Source organism: Salmo salar, chromosome ssa11, assembly GCF_905237065.1.
Source record: "Salmo salar chromosome ssa11, Ssal_v3.1, whole genome shotgun sequence".
In the NCBI taxonomy this organism is placed as follows: domain Eukaryota; kingdom Metazoa; phylum Chordata; class Actinopteri; order Salmoniformes; family Salmonidae; genus Salmo; species Salmo salar.
In genome coordinates, this window is record NC_059452.1 from 108,765,863 (window position 1) to 108,778,362 (window position 12,500).

At 45.9% G+C, this 12,500-nt stretch overlaps 1 pseudogene; it reads left to right on the forward strand.

Annotated features, from left to right (window-relative positions):
• LOC106563908 (large neutral amino acids transporter small subunit 4-like) overlaps nucleotides 1-12,500 on the forward strand; it is a 39,965-nt pseudogene that overhangs the window by 23,274 nt on the left and 4,191 nt on the right.

Here is a 12,500-nt window from a genome sequence, read left to right on the forward strand (position 1 = left end):
TTCTTCCGAACCCTTTTTCTCCTGCAGCCCAGTCGTTCATGCAGAGCATCAGCAGCCCTCTCTTCATCCTCTCTCTGGTCACCATGTCCATCACTCAGCTCCGTCTCATCTTCTACATGGGAGCCATGAACAACATCCTGGAGGCCCTCAGCGATGGAGACCTCAACACTGGTGGGTACTGCTACTAGGGCTGGGTGAGCTATGAACAGCATCCTGGAGATCCTCAACACTGGTGGGTACTGCTGCTAGGGCTGGCTGAGCCATGAACAACATCCTGTGTGGATGTCAATTCCTAATTCAATTCCCAACTACAATACCTATTTTAATATTTTGCAGTTCTCTCAATTAAATTCCATCTCAAAATCCAATTCTCAGTCAATTCAAAACCACAATTCCCCGAATGTAATATTCTGCCATAACAACCACATAATTAAATTAAATTAAATTACGCTTGCGTCCCACATAATTAAATTCCATCTCTAGACCAATTCCCTGAATGTCACTTCCTGTCACTTCTTTCAACTCAAGCCAACTTCCTCCACTCATGGCAGATTCCAAATACCAACTTTACCTCTTAACGAACTAAATATCTAAAACACCTTTGCTACACATTTTTTTTAATTTTTTTTTATATTCAAACAAAACCCTTTATGTAACATTTACACGTCAATTTGCTTAAATATCAATTTTATTAAATAAGATTCATAATAATAATTAGAAGACCCTGCAAACTGTGGTCATATGAACAACACTACAAGCACATGTGTGCTTCCCCACCGGATACCTGGGTACATTACATGATCCAAAAACACCAAGACAGTCGTGAAGAGGGCACGACAACGCCTTTTCCCCTTCAGGTGATTGAAAAGATTTGACATGGGTCGCCAGATCCTCAAAGTTCTACATCGGCACCACCGAGAGTATCCTGACCGGTTACAACACTGCCTGGTATGGCAACTGCTCGGGATCTGACCATAATGCGCTTCAGACGGTAATGTGTACGACCCAGTACATCACTGGGGCCAAGCTTCCAACCATCCAGGACCTCTATTCCAGGCGGTGTCAGAGGAAGGCCCATAAAATTGTCAGAGACTCCAGTCACCCTAGTCATAGACTGTTCTCTCTGCTACCACAAGGCAAGTGGTACCGGGGCGCCAAGTCTAGGTCCAAAAGGCTCCTTAACAGCTTCTACCCCCAAGCCATAAGACTGCTGAACAATTAATCAAACGGCCACCCGGACTATTTACATTGACCCCCCCCTTTGTTTTTACACTGCTGCTACTCGCTGTTAACTATGCATAGTCACTTTACCCCAACCGACATGTACAAATTACCTCGACTAAGCTGTACTCCCGCACATTGACTCGGTACCGGTACCTCCTGTATATAGCCTCGTTACTAATTTTTTACTTTATTTAGTGAATATTTTCTTAACCAACAATGCAGTTTTAAGAAAATAAAGTTAAGGGCTTGTAAGTAAGCATTTCACGGTAAGGTCTATACCTGTGTATTTGGCGCGTGTGACAAATAACATTTTATTTGATTTTGATTTGACCAAGTATGTGGACACCTGCTTGTTGAACATCTCATTCCAAAATCATGGTCATTAATATGGAGTTGGTCCACCATTCGCTGATATAACAGCCTCCACTCTTCTGAGAAGTCATTAATATGGAGTTGGTCCCCCCTTTGCTGCTATAACAGCCTCCACTCTTCTGGGAAGGCATTAATATGGAGTTGGTCCCCCCTTTGCTGCTATAACAGCCTCCACTCTTCTGGGAAGTCATTAATATGGAGTTGGTCCCCCCTTTGCTGATATAACAGCCTCCTCTCTTCAGGGAAGTCATTAATATGGAGTTGGTCCCCCCCTTTGCAGCTATAACAGCCTCCACTCTTCTGGGAAGTCATTAATATGGAGTTGGTCCACCATTCGCTGCTATAACAGCCTCCACTCTTCAGGGAAGTCATTAATATGGAGTTGGTCCCCCCTTTGCTGCTATAACAGCCTCCACTCTTCTGGGAAGTCATTAATATGGAGTTGGTCCCCCCTTTGCTGCTATAACAGCCTCCACTCTTCAGGGAAGTCATTAATATGGAGTTGGTCCCCCCTTTGCTGATATAACAGCCTCCACTCTTCTGGGAAGTCATTAATATGGAGTTGCCCCCCCCCCCTTGCTGATATAACAGCCTCCACTCTTCTGGGAAGTCATTAATATGGAGTTGGTCCCCCCCTTGCTGATATAACAGCCTCCACTCTTCTGGGAAGTCATTAATATGGAGTTGGTCCCCCCCTTGCTGATATAACAGCCTCCACTCTTCTGGGAAGTCATTAATAAGGAGTTGGTCCCCCCCTTTGCTGCTGTAACAGCCTCCACTCTTCTGGGAAGTCATTAATATGGAGTTGGTCCCCCCTTTGCTGCTATAACAGCCTCCACTCTTCTGGGAAGTCATTAATATGGAGTTGGTCCCACCCCTTTGCTGATATAACAGCCTCCACTCTTCTGGGAAGGCTTTCCACTAGATGTTGGAACATTGCTGCTATAACAGCCTCCACTCTTCTGGGAAGGCTTTCCACTAGATGTTGGAACATTGCTGCTATAACAGCCTCCACTCTTCTGGGAAGGCTTTCCACTAGATGTTGGAACATTGCTGCTATAACAGCCTCCACTCTTCTGGGAAGTCATTAATATGGAGTTGGTCCCCCCTTTGCTGCTATAACAGCCTCCACTCTTCTGGGAAGTCATTAATATGGAGTTGGTCCCCCCTTTGCTGATATAACAGCCTCCACTCTTCTGGGAAGTCATTAATATGGAGTTGGTCCCCCCTTGCTGATATAACAGCCTCCACTCTTCTGGGAAGTCATTAATATGGAGTTGGTCCCCCCTTTGCTGCTATAACAGCCTCCACTCTTCTGGGAAGTCATTAATATGGAGTTGGTCCCCCCCTTTGCTGATATAACAGCCTCCACTCTTCAGGGAAGTCATTAATATGGAGTTGGTCCCCCCTTTGCTGATATAACAGCCTCCTCTCTTCTGGGAAGTCATTAATATGGAGTTGGTCCCCCCTTTGCTGCTATAACAGCCTCCACTCTTCTGGGAAGTCATTAATATGGAGTTGGTCCCCCCTTTGCTGATATAACAGCCTCCACTCTTCAGGGAAGTCATTAATATGGAGTTGGTCCCCCCTTTGCTGATATAACAGCCTCCTCTCTTCTGGGAAGTCATTAATATGGAGTTGGTCCCCCCCTTTGCTGATATAACAGCCTCCACTCTTCTGGGAAGTCATTAATATGGAGTTGGTCCCCCCTTTGCTGATATAACAGCCTCCTCTCTTCTGGGAAGTCATTAATATGGAGTTGGTCCCCCCTTTGCTGCTATAACAGCCTCCACTCTTCTGGGAAGTCATTAATATGGAGTTGGTCCCCCCCCCCTTAGCTGCTATAACAGCCTCCACTCTTCTGGGAAGTCATTAATATGGAGTTGGTCCCCCCTTCGCTGCTATAACAGCCTCCACTTTTCTGGGAAGTCATTAATATGGAGTTGGTCCCCCCCTTTGCTGATATAACAGCCTCCACTCTTCTGGGAAGTCATTAATATGGAGTTGGTCCCCCCCTTTGCTGCTATAACAGCCTCCACTCTTCTGGGAAGGCTTTCCACTAGATGTTGGAACATTGCTGCTATAACAGCCTCCACTCTTCTGGGAAGGCTTCCCACTAGATGTTGGAACATTGCTGCGGGGACTTGCTTCCTTTCAGCCACAAGAGCATTAGTGAGGTCGGGCACTGATGTTGGGTGATGAGTCCTGGCTCACAGTCGGCGTCCCAATTCATCCCAAAGGTGTTCGATGGGGTTGAGGTCAGGGCTCTGTGCAGGCCAGTCAAGTTGTTCCACACCAACTTTGTCATACCATTTCTGTATGGACCACGCTTTGTGCAGGGGGGCATTGTCATGCTGAAACAGGAAATTACCTTCCCCAAACTGTTGCCACAAAGTTGGAAGCAGAGAATCGTCTAGAATGTCATTGTATGCTGTAGTGTTAAGAATTCCCTTCACTGGAACTAAGGGGCCCGAACCACGAAAAGCAGCCCCAGACCATTCTTACTCCTCCACCAAACTTTACAGTTGGCACTATGCATTGGCGCAGGTAGCGTTCTCCTGGTATCCACCAAACCCAGATTCGTCCATCGGACTGCCAGATGGTGAAGCGTGATTCATCACTCCAGAGAGCGCGTTTCCACTGCTCCAGAGTCCAATGGCGGTGAGCTTTACGCCACTCCAGCCGACGCTTGGCATTGCGCATGGTGATCTAAGGCTTGTGTGCGGCTGCTCGGCCATGGAAACCCATTTCACGAAGACTCCCGACGAACAGTTCTTGTGCTGACGTTGCTTCCAAAGTCAGTTTGGGACTCAGTAGTGAGTATTGCAACCGAGGACAGACAATTTTTACTTACTACACACTTCAGCACTCGACGGTCCCTTTCTGTGAACTTGTGTGGCCTACCACTTCGCAGCTAAGCCGTTGTTGCTCCTAGACGTTTCCACTTCACAGTAACAGCCCTTACAGTTGACCGGGGGGCAGCTCTAGCAGGGCAGAAATTTGACGAACTGACTTGTTGGAAAGGTGGCATCCTATGATGGTGCCACGTTGAAAATAGCCTGAATCTACTAAGTTGAAGGGTGTCCATATACTTTTGGCCATGTAGTGTATGTCTGTCTAAATGAAGCAATAACACTAAAGGTGGAGTGGAATTCCATAAATAAATTAGTTGTTTACTAATTCAGGAGGTACAGTGCCTTACCAAAGTATTCACCCAAAAAATGACTTGTTTAAAAAAAAATAAATCGGAAAGTGGTGCGTGTGTATGTATTCATCCCTTTTGCCATGAAGCCCCTAAATAAGATCTGGTGCAACCAATTACCTTCAGAAGACACATAATTAGTTAAATAAAGTCCACCTGTGTGCAATCTAAGTGTCACATGATCTCAGTATGTATACACCTGTTCTGAAAGGCCCCAGAGTCTGCAACACCACTAAGCAAGCGGCACCATGAAGCACTCTGGGTAGAGTAAAACACTGACTCAAAACCACGCCCATCATTATCATATTTCCCAGCATGCTCTATTGCAGGTTCCATTTTAGAAATCTTTATTTCAATATCTGTGTTTTTTTTGCATGTACATTGATTGGGTGATTTTACAAAGATAATTAGCATACATTTTTCTAAACTAAACTAATCTGTTAGTAGCTGGATTTACTGAGATGGTTGTTCCAGTTTAAATGGTACCCGAGCCGACAAGGTATAAAATCTGATGTGACCTCGAGCAAAGACACTTAATCCTAATGTGCTCCAGGGGCGCTTTACTACTGTGGCTAACTCTGTAAAACAACACATGTATTTCTTCCAAGGCTGGAAGTTAGCCACACAACATGTCATAGTCCTCTGTAGCTCAGTTGGTAAAACATGGCTCTTCTGTAGTCCTCTGTAGCTCAGTTGGTAAAACATGGCTCTTCTGTAGTCCTCTGTAGCTCAGTTGGTAGAACATGGCTCTTCTGTAGTCCTCTGTAGCTCAGTTGGTAAAACATGGCTCTTCTGTAGTCCTCTGTAGCTCAGTTGGTAGAACATGGCTCTTCTGTAGTCCTCTGTAGCTCAGTTGGTAAAACATGGCTCTTCTGTAGTCCTCTGTAGCTCAGTTGGTAAAACATGGCTCTTCTGTAGTCCTCTGTAGCTCAGTCGGTAAAACATGGCTCTTCTGTAGTCCTCTGTAGCTCAGTTGGTAGAACATGGCTCTTCTTTAGTCCTCTGTAGCTCAGTTGGTAGAACATGGCTCTTCTGTAGTCCTCTGTAGCTCAGTTGGTAGAACATGGCTCTTCTGTAGTCCTCTGTAGCTCAGTCGGTAGAACATGGCTCTTCTGTAGTCCTCTGTAGCTCAGTTGGTAAAACATGGCTCTTCTGTAGTCCTCTGTAGCTCAGTTGGTAGAACATGGCTCTTGCAACTTCAAGATAGTGGGGTTTGATTCCCAATACCACCCTTTATGTAAAATATATGTTTGACTGTAAGTTTCTTTAGATAGAAGCAGTCAGATAAATGTTGTTGTAGAATTATAAAGCAATACAGAATAAGACTGGTTAAGGACACCAATTTCGGGAATTTGGTTGAACAATCCCTTTAATTGGACCAGAACAAACTAACCTTAAAACATTACGAAAATAATGCATATACAGTAATGTATCTCATTTAAATTATTTGATTGATTTAAAACAGAGTTTGCATTCAAATTCAAGGCCAAATGCTTTACATCCAGGAAGGAATTTGCAACAATTATAATGTAATTCAAGATTTATGTCATGGGCGTCGTAAGGATTGGACCAAGGCGCAGCGGGTAAAGTGCTCATCTTCTTAATTTATTTAAAGAAAACACTTAAAAAAAATAAACAAACGACGACAACAGTTCCATAAGGCTCCCAGGCTATACAGGAAACATCCACCCACAAAACACAAGTGAAAACAAACAACTAATTATGGCCTCCAATTAGAGACAACGACAACCAGCTGCCTCTAATTGGAGGTCATTGCCAAAAACCCAACATAGAAATAGAAAACTAGATATAAACATAGAAATAGAGAACATAGAACCTAAACACCGAAACACACAAAACAAACACCCCCTGCCACGCCCTGACCAAACTACAATTACAAATAACCCCTTTTACTGGTCAGGATGTGACAATTTAAAATTTCATTCCAATTATGTTTTAATTTTCAGATTCAATTCCAATTCAGACAGTGTAAATTCTAACTCAATTCCAACTCCATTCCATGGATGGTTTTCTACTTCAATTCCAATTCAATTTATATATTTACAATTACATTCCAAGGATGGTTTTTGTTCAATTCCAATTGACAGTCTAAATTCCAATTACATTTTTTGAAGATTTCTGCAATTCCAATTAAATTCCAAGTAAATTCTCCACTTCCTACTTGAATTACAGAATTGAATTTGGAATTTGAATTACATCTCTCTCTCTCTCTCTCTCTCTCTCTCTCTCTCTCTCTCTCTCCCTCTCCCCCTCTCCCTCTCCATCTCCCTCTCCATCTCCCTCTCCCTCTCCCTCTCCCTCTCTCCCTCTCCCCCCCTCTCCCTCTCTCTCTCTCCTCCCTCCCCCTGCAGTGGAGATAATGGAAGTTGGTAAGACCACAGGCCTATTGGTCTAGACTAGTACATTAAACATTTACCTAGTTACTGTCTGGGTTATAGAGACTGACCATTTAACCCTGGTCCCACCTAGTTAGCATTATGACCATAACCATAGCCATGTAATAGTTAGCATTATGACCATAACCATGTAATAGTTAGCATTATGACCATAGCCATGTAATAGTTAGCATTATGACCATAGCCATGTAATAGTTAGCATTATGACCATAACCATGTAATAGTTAGCATTATGACCATAGCCATGTAATAGTTAGCATTATGACCATAGCCATGTAATAGTTAGCATTATGACCATAACCATAGCCATGTAATAGTTAGCATTATGACCATAGCCATGTAATAGTTAGCATTATGACCATAGCCATGTAATAGTTAGCATTATGACCATAGCCATGTAATAGTTAGCATTATGACCATAACCATAGCCATGTAATAGTTAGCATTATGACCATAGCCATGTAATAGTTAGCATTATGACCATAGCCATGTAATAGTTAGCATTATGACCATAGCCATGTAATAGTTAGCATTATGACCATAACCATAGCCATGTAATAGTTAGCATTATGACCATACCAGCCATGTAATAGTTAGCATTATGACCATAGCCATGTAATAGTTAGCATTATGACCATAGCCATGTAATAGTTAGCATTATGACCATAGCCATGTAATAGTTAGCATTATGACCATAACCATAGCCATGTAATAGTTAGCATTATGACCATAGCCATGTAATAGTTAGCATTATGACCATAGCCATGTAATAGTTAGCATTATGACCATAGCCATGTAATAGTTAGCATTATGACCATAGCCATGTAATAGTTAGCATTATGACCATAGCCATCCATAGCCATGTAATAGTTAGCATTATGACCATAGCCATGTAATAGTTAGCATTATGACCATAACGCCATGTAATAGTTAGCATTATGACCATAGCCATTAAGATACCATAGCCATGTAATAGTTAGCATTATGACCATAGCCATGTAATAGTTAGCATTATGACCATAACCATGTAATAGTTAGCATTATGACCATAGCCATGTAATAGTTAGCATTATGACCATAATGAGCTAACCCAGTGCCTGCTAACTGAATACTGGACAACCGCTGTGTATTATTAACATGGACAAGTTATTTATTACACTGGCTAATAGTATTTTTTTCTCTGTCTCTCCCTCTCTCTCTATTTCTCCCTCTCTCTCTCTCTCTCTCTCTCTCTCTCTCTCCTTATTCTCCTTCCCTCCCACTTCCTCCACCCCTTCCCTCCTCCCTCCACTCCTCCCTCCTTCCCCCTCCTCCCTCCCTCCCTCCTTCTCCCTCCCCTCCTTCCTTCTCCCTCCCTCCTTCTCCCTCCCTCCCCTCCATCTCTCCCTTCCCTCCCTCCCTCCCCTCCTCCCTCTCTCCTCCTCCCTCCCTCCCCTCCTCCCTCCTTCCCCCTCTCCCTCCCTCCCTCCCTCCCTCCCTCCCTCCCTCCCTCCCTCCCTCCCTATACAGTCAGTCTGTACTCCTCTATCTTCGGCATGCTGCAGCTACTGTGTCTGATGACGACTCCTGTGATTGGTCAGATTATGGACTGGAAGTTGAAGGACTGTGACGATGGAGAGGATGAGAATGAACCAGCCAGCAAGTAAGACACTGTCACCTAACCCCTATACCCTACACCCTACACCCTAACCCCTAACCCCTACACCCTACACCCTACACCCTACACCCTAACCCCTACACCCTAACCCCTACACCCTAACCCCTACACCCCTAACCCCTACACCCTAACCCCTACACCCCTGTACCCTAACCCCTACACCCAACACCCCTGTACCCTAACCCCTACACTCCTACACACTAACTCCTACACCCTAACCCCTACACCCCTACACCCCTACACCCTAACCCCTACACCCTAACCCCTATACCCTAACCCCTACACCCTAACCCCTACACCCCTAACCCCTACACCCCTACACCCTAACCCCCTACACCCTACAACCTAACCCCCTACACCCTAACCCCTACACCCTAACCCCTACACCCTAACCCCTAACCCCTACACCCTAACCCCTAACCCCTACACCCCTGTACCCTAACCCCTACACCCTAACCCCTACACCCTACACCCCTGTACCCTAACCCCTACACCCCTACACCCCTACACACTAACTCCTACACCCTAACCCCTACACCCTAACCCCTAACCCCTACACCCTAACCCCTACACCCTAACCCCCTATACCCCTAACCCCTACACCCTAACCCCTAACCCCTAACCCCTACACCCTAACCCCTACACCCTAACCCCTACACCCTAACCCCTACACCCTACACCCTAACCCCTACACCCCTACACCCTAACCCCTACACCCTAACCCCTACACCCTAACCCCTAACCCCTACACACTAACCCCTAACCCCTACACACTAACCCCTAACCCCTGCACACTAACCCCTAACCCCTACACACTAGCCCCTAACCCCTACACACTAGCCCCTAACCCTACACACTAACCCCTACACACTAGCCCCTAACCCCTACACCCCTACACACTAACCCCTACACCCTACACCCTAACCCCTACACCCTACACCCTAACCCCTACACACTAACCCCTAACCCCTACACACTAACCCCTTAACCCCTACACACTAGCCCATAACCCCTACACACTAGCCCCTAACCCCTAGCCCCGAGCCCCTACACCCCTGAATGTACTGACTATGACTGGTCCACCTAGCTATCTGGAGATGAATGGACTGACTATGACTGGTCCACCTAGCTATCTGGAGATGAATGGACTGACTATGACTGGTCCACCTAGCTATCTGGAGATGAATGTACTGGTCCTCCTAGCTATCTGGAGATGAATGTACTGGTCCTCCTAGCTATCTGGAGATGAATGTACTGACTATGACTGGTCCACCTAGCTATCTGGAGATGAATGTACTGGTCCTCCTAGCTATCTGGAGATGAATGTACTGGTCCTCCTAGCTATCTGGAGATGAATGTACTGGTCCTCCTAGCTATCTGGAGATGAATGTACTGACTATGACTGGTCAACCTAGCTATCTGGAGATGAATGTACTGGTCCTCCTAGCTATCTGGAGATGAATGTACTGGTCCTCCTAGCTATCTGGAGATGAATGTACTGACTATGACTGGTCCACCTAGCTATCTGGAGATGAATGTACTGGTCCTCCTAGCTATCTGGAGATGAATGTACTGGTCCTCCTAGCTATCTGGAGATGAATGTACTGGTCCTCCTAGCTATCTGGAGATGAATGTACTGACTATGACTGGTCCACCTAGCTATCTGGAGATGAATGTACTGGTCCTCCTAGCTATCTGGAGATGAATGTACTGGTCCAGCTAGCTATCTGGAGATGAATGTACTGACTATGACTGGTCCACCTAGCTATCTGGAGATGAATGTACTGGTCCTCCTAGCTATCTGGAGATGAATGTACTGGTCCTCCTAGCTATCTGGAGATGAATGTACTGACTATGACTGGTCCACCTAGCTATCTGGAGATGAATGTACTGGTCCTCCTAGCTATCTGGAGATGAATGTACTGGTCCTCCTAGCTATCTGGAGATGAATGTACTGGTCCAGCTAGCTATCTGGAGATGAATGTACTGACTATGACTGGTCCACCTAGCTATCTGGAGATGAATGTACTGGTCCTCCTAGCTATCTGGAGATGAATGTACTGGTCCACCTAGCTATCTGGAGATGAATGTACTGACTATGACTGGTCCACCTAGCTATCTGGAGATGAATGTACTGGTCCTCCTAGCTATCTGGAGATGAATGTACTGGTCCTCCTAGCTATCTGGAGATGAATGTACTGGTCCTCCTAGCTATCTGGAGATGAATGTACTGGTCCTCCTAGCTATCTGGAGATGAATGTAGTAATGGGAGGTTGTTCTGGATAAGAGATCTGCTAAATGTTGGGAATAGGTTCTGACTTCCTCTAGTTTTTCCTCTCCTTCCCTCTCCCATCTCTTCTCCCCCCCCCTCCCCCTGCACCCCCCCCTCCCCCTCCACTCCCCCTCTCCTCCCCCCCCCCCTCCAGGGATCAGCCCAAGCGCAGAGACAGACAAATCCAGAAGGTGACCAATGCCATGCGAGCATTCATCCTGACCAACGTCCTATTGGTGGGATTCGGCATCACCTGCCTAGTGCCCAACCTCCCTCTGCAGGTGAGTGCTCCGTCCAACTGTCACTCAAACTACGCCACCGCCTCCCCTCACCACCTCTTGGCCAATCAGCAGTAGTTTTCCAGTGCCAGTTGACAGCTGATAGAGGAATGAGATGAGAGTATTGCTCTGTCACCTTCTATAAGTTTTACAGTGGAACTACAGATAGACATCATCTGTAAATCCCTGTAGTGGGCAGTATCAGCTTCTAGACAATACACCCCAGGGCTCTCTAACCCTGTTCCTGGAGAGATACCCTCCTGTAGGTTTTAACTCCAACCCTGTTCCTGAAGAGATACCCTCCTGGAGGTTTTAACTCCAACCCTGTTCCTGGAGATAAACCTCCTGTAGGTTTTAACTCCAACCCTGTTCCTGGAGAGATACCCCTCCTGGAGGTTTTAACTCCAACCCTGTTCCTGAAGAGAGATCATCCTGGAGGTTTTAACTCCAACCCTGTTCCTGGAGAGAGATCATCCTGGAGGTTTTAACTCCAACCCTGTTCCTGGAGAGATACCCCTCCTGGAGGTTTTAACTCCAACCCTGTTCCTGAAGAGAGATCATCCTGGAGGTTTTAACTCCAACCCTGTTCCTGGAGAGAGATCATCCTGGAGGTTTTAACTCCAACCCTGTTCCTGGAGAGATACCCTCCTGTAGGTTTTAACTCCAACCCTGTTCCTGGAGAGATACCCTCCTGTAGGTTTTAACTCCAACCCTGTTCCTGGAGAGATACCCTCCTGGAGGTTTTAACTCCAACCCTGTTCCTGGAGAGAGATCATCCTGGAGGTTTTAACTCCAACCCTGTTCCTGAAGAGAGATCATCCTGGAGGTTTTAACTCCAACCCTGTTCCTGGAGAGATACCCTCCTGGAGGTTTTAACCTCAACCCTATTCCTGGAGAGATATACCCTCCTGGAGGTTTTAACTCCAACCCTAGCATACCTGATTATAATAAGCTGAAGGGTTGGAGTGAAAACCTTCAGGAGGCACAGGAGGTTGGTGGCTCCTTCATCCTCCATTCGCTCCGTTCCAATCCTTATTATGAGCCGTCCTCCCCTCAGCAGCCTCCTCTGACAGGAGGG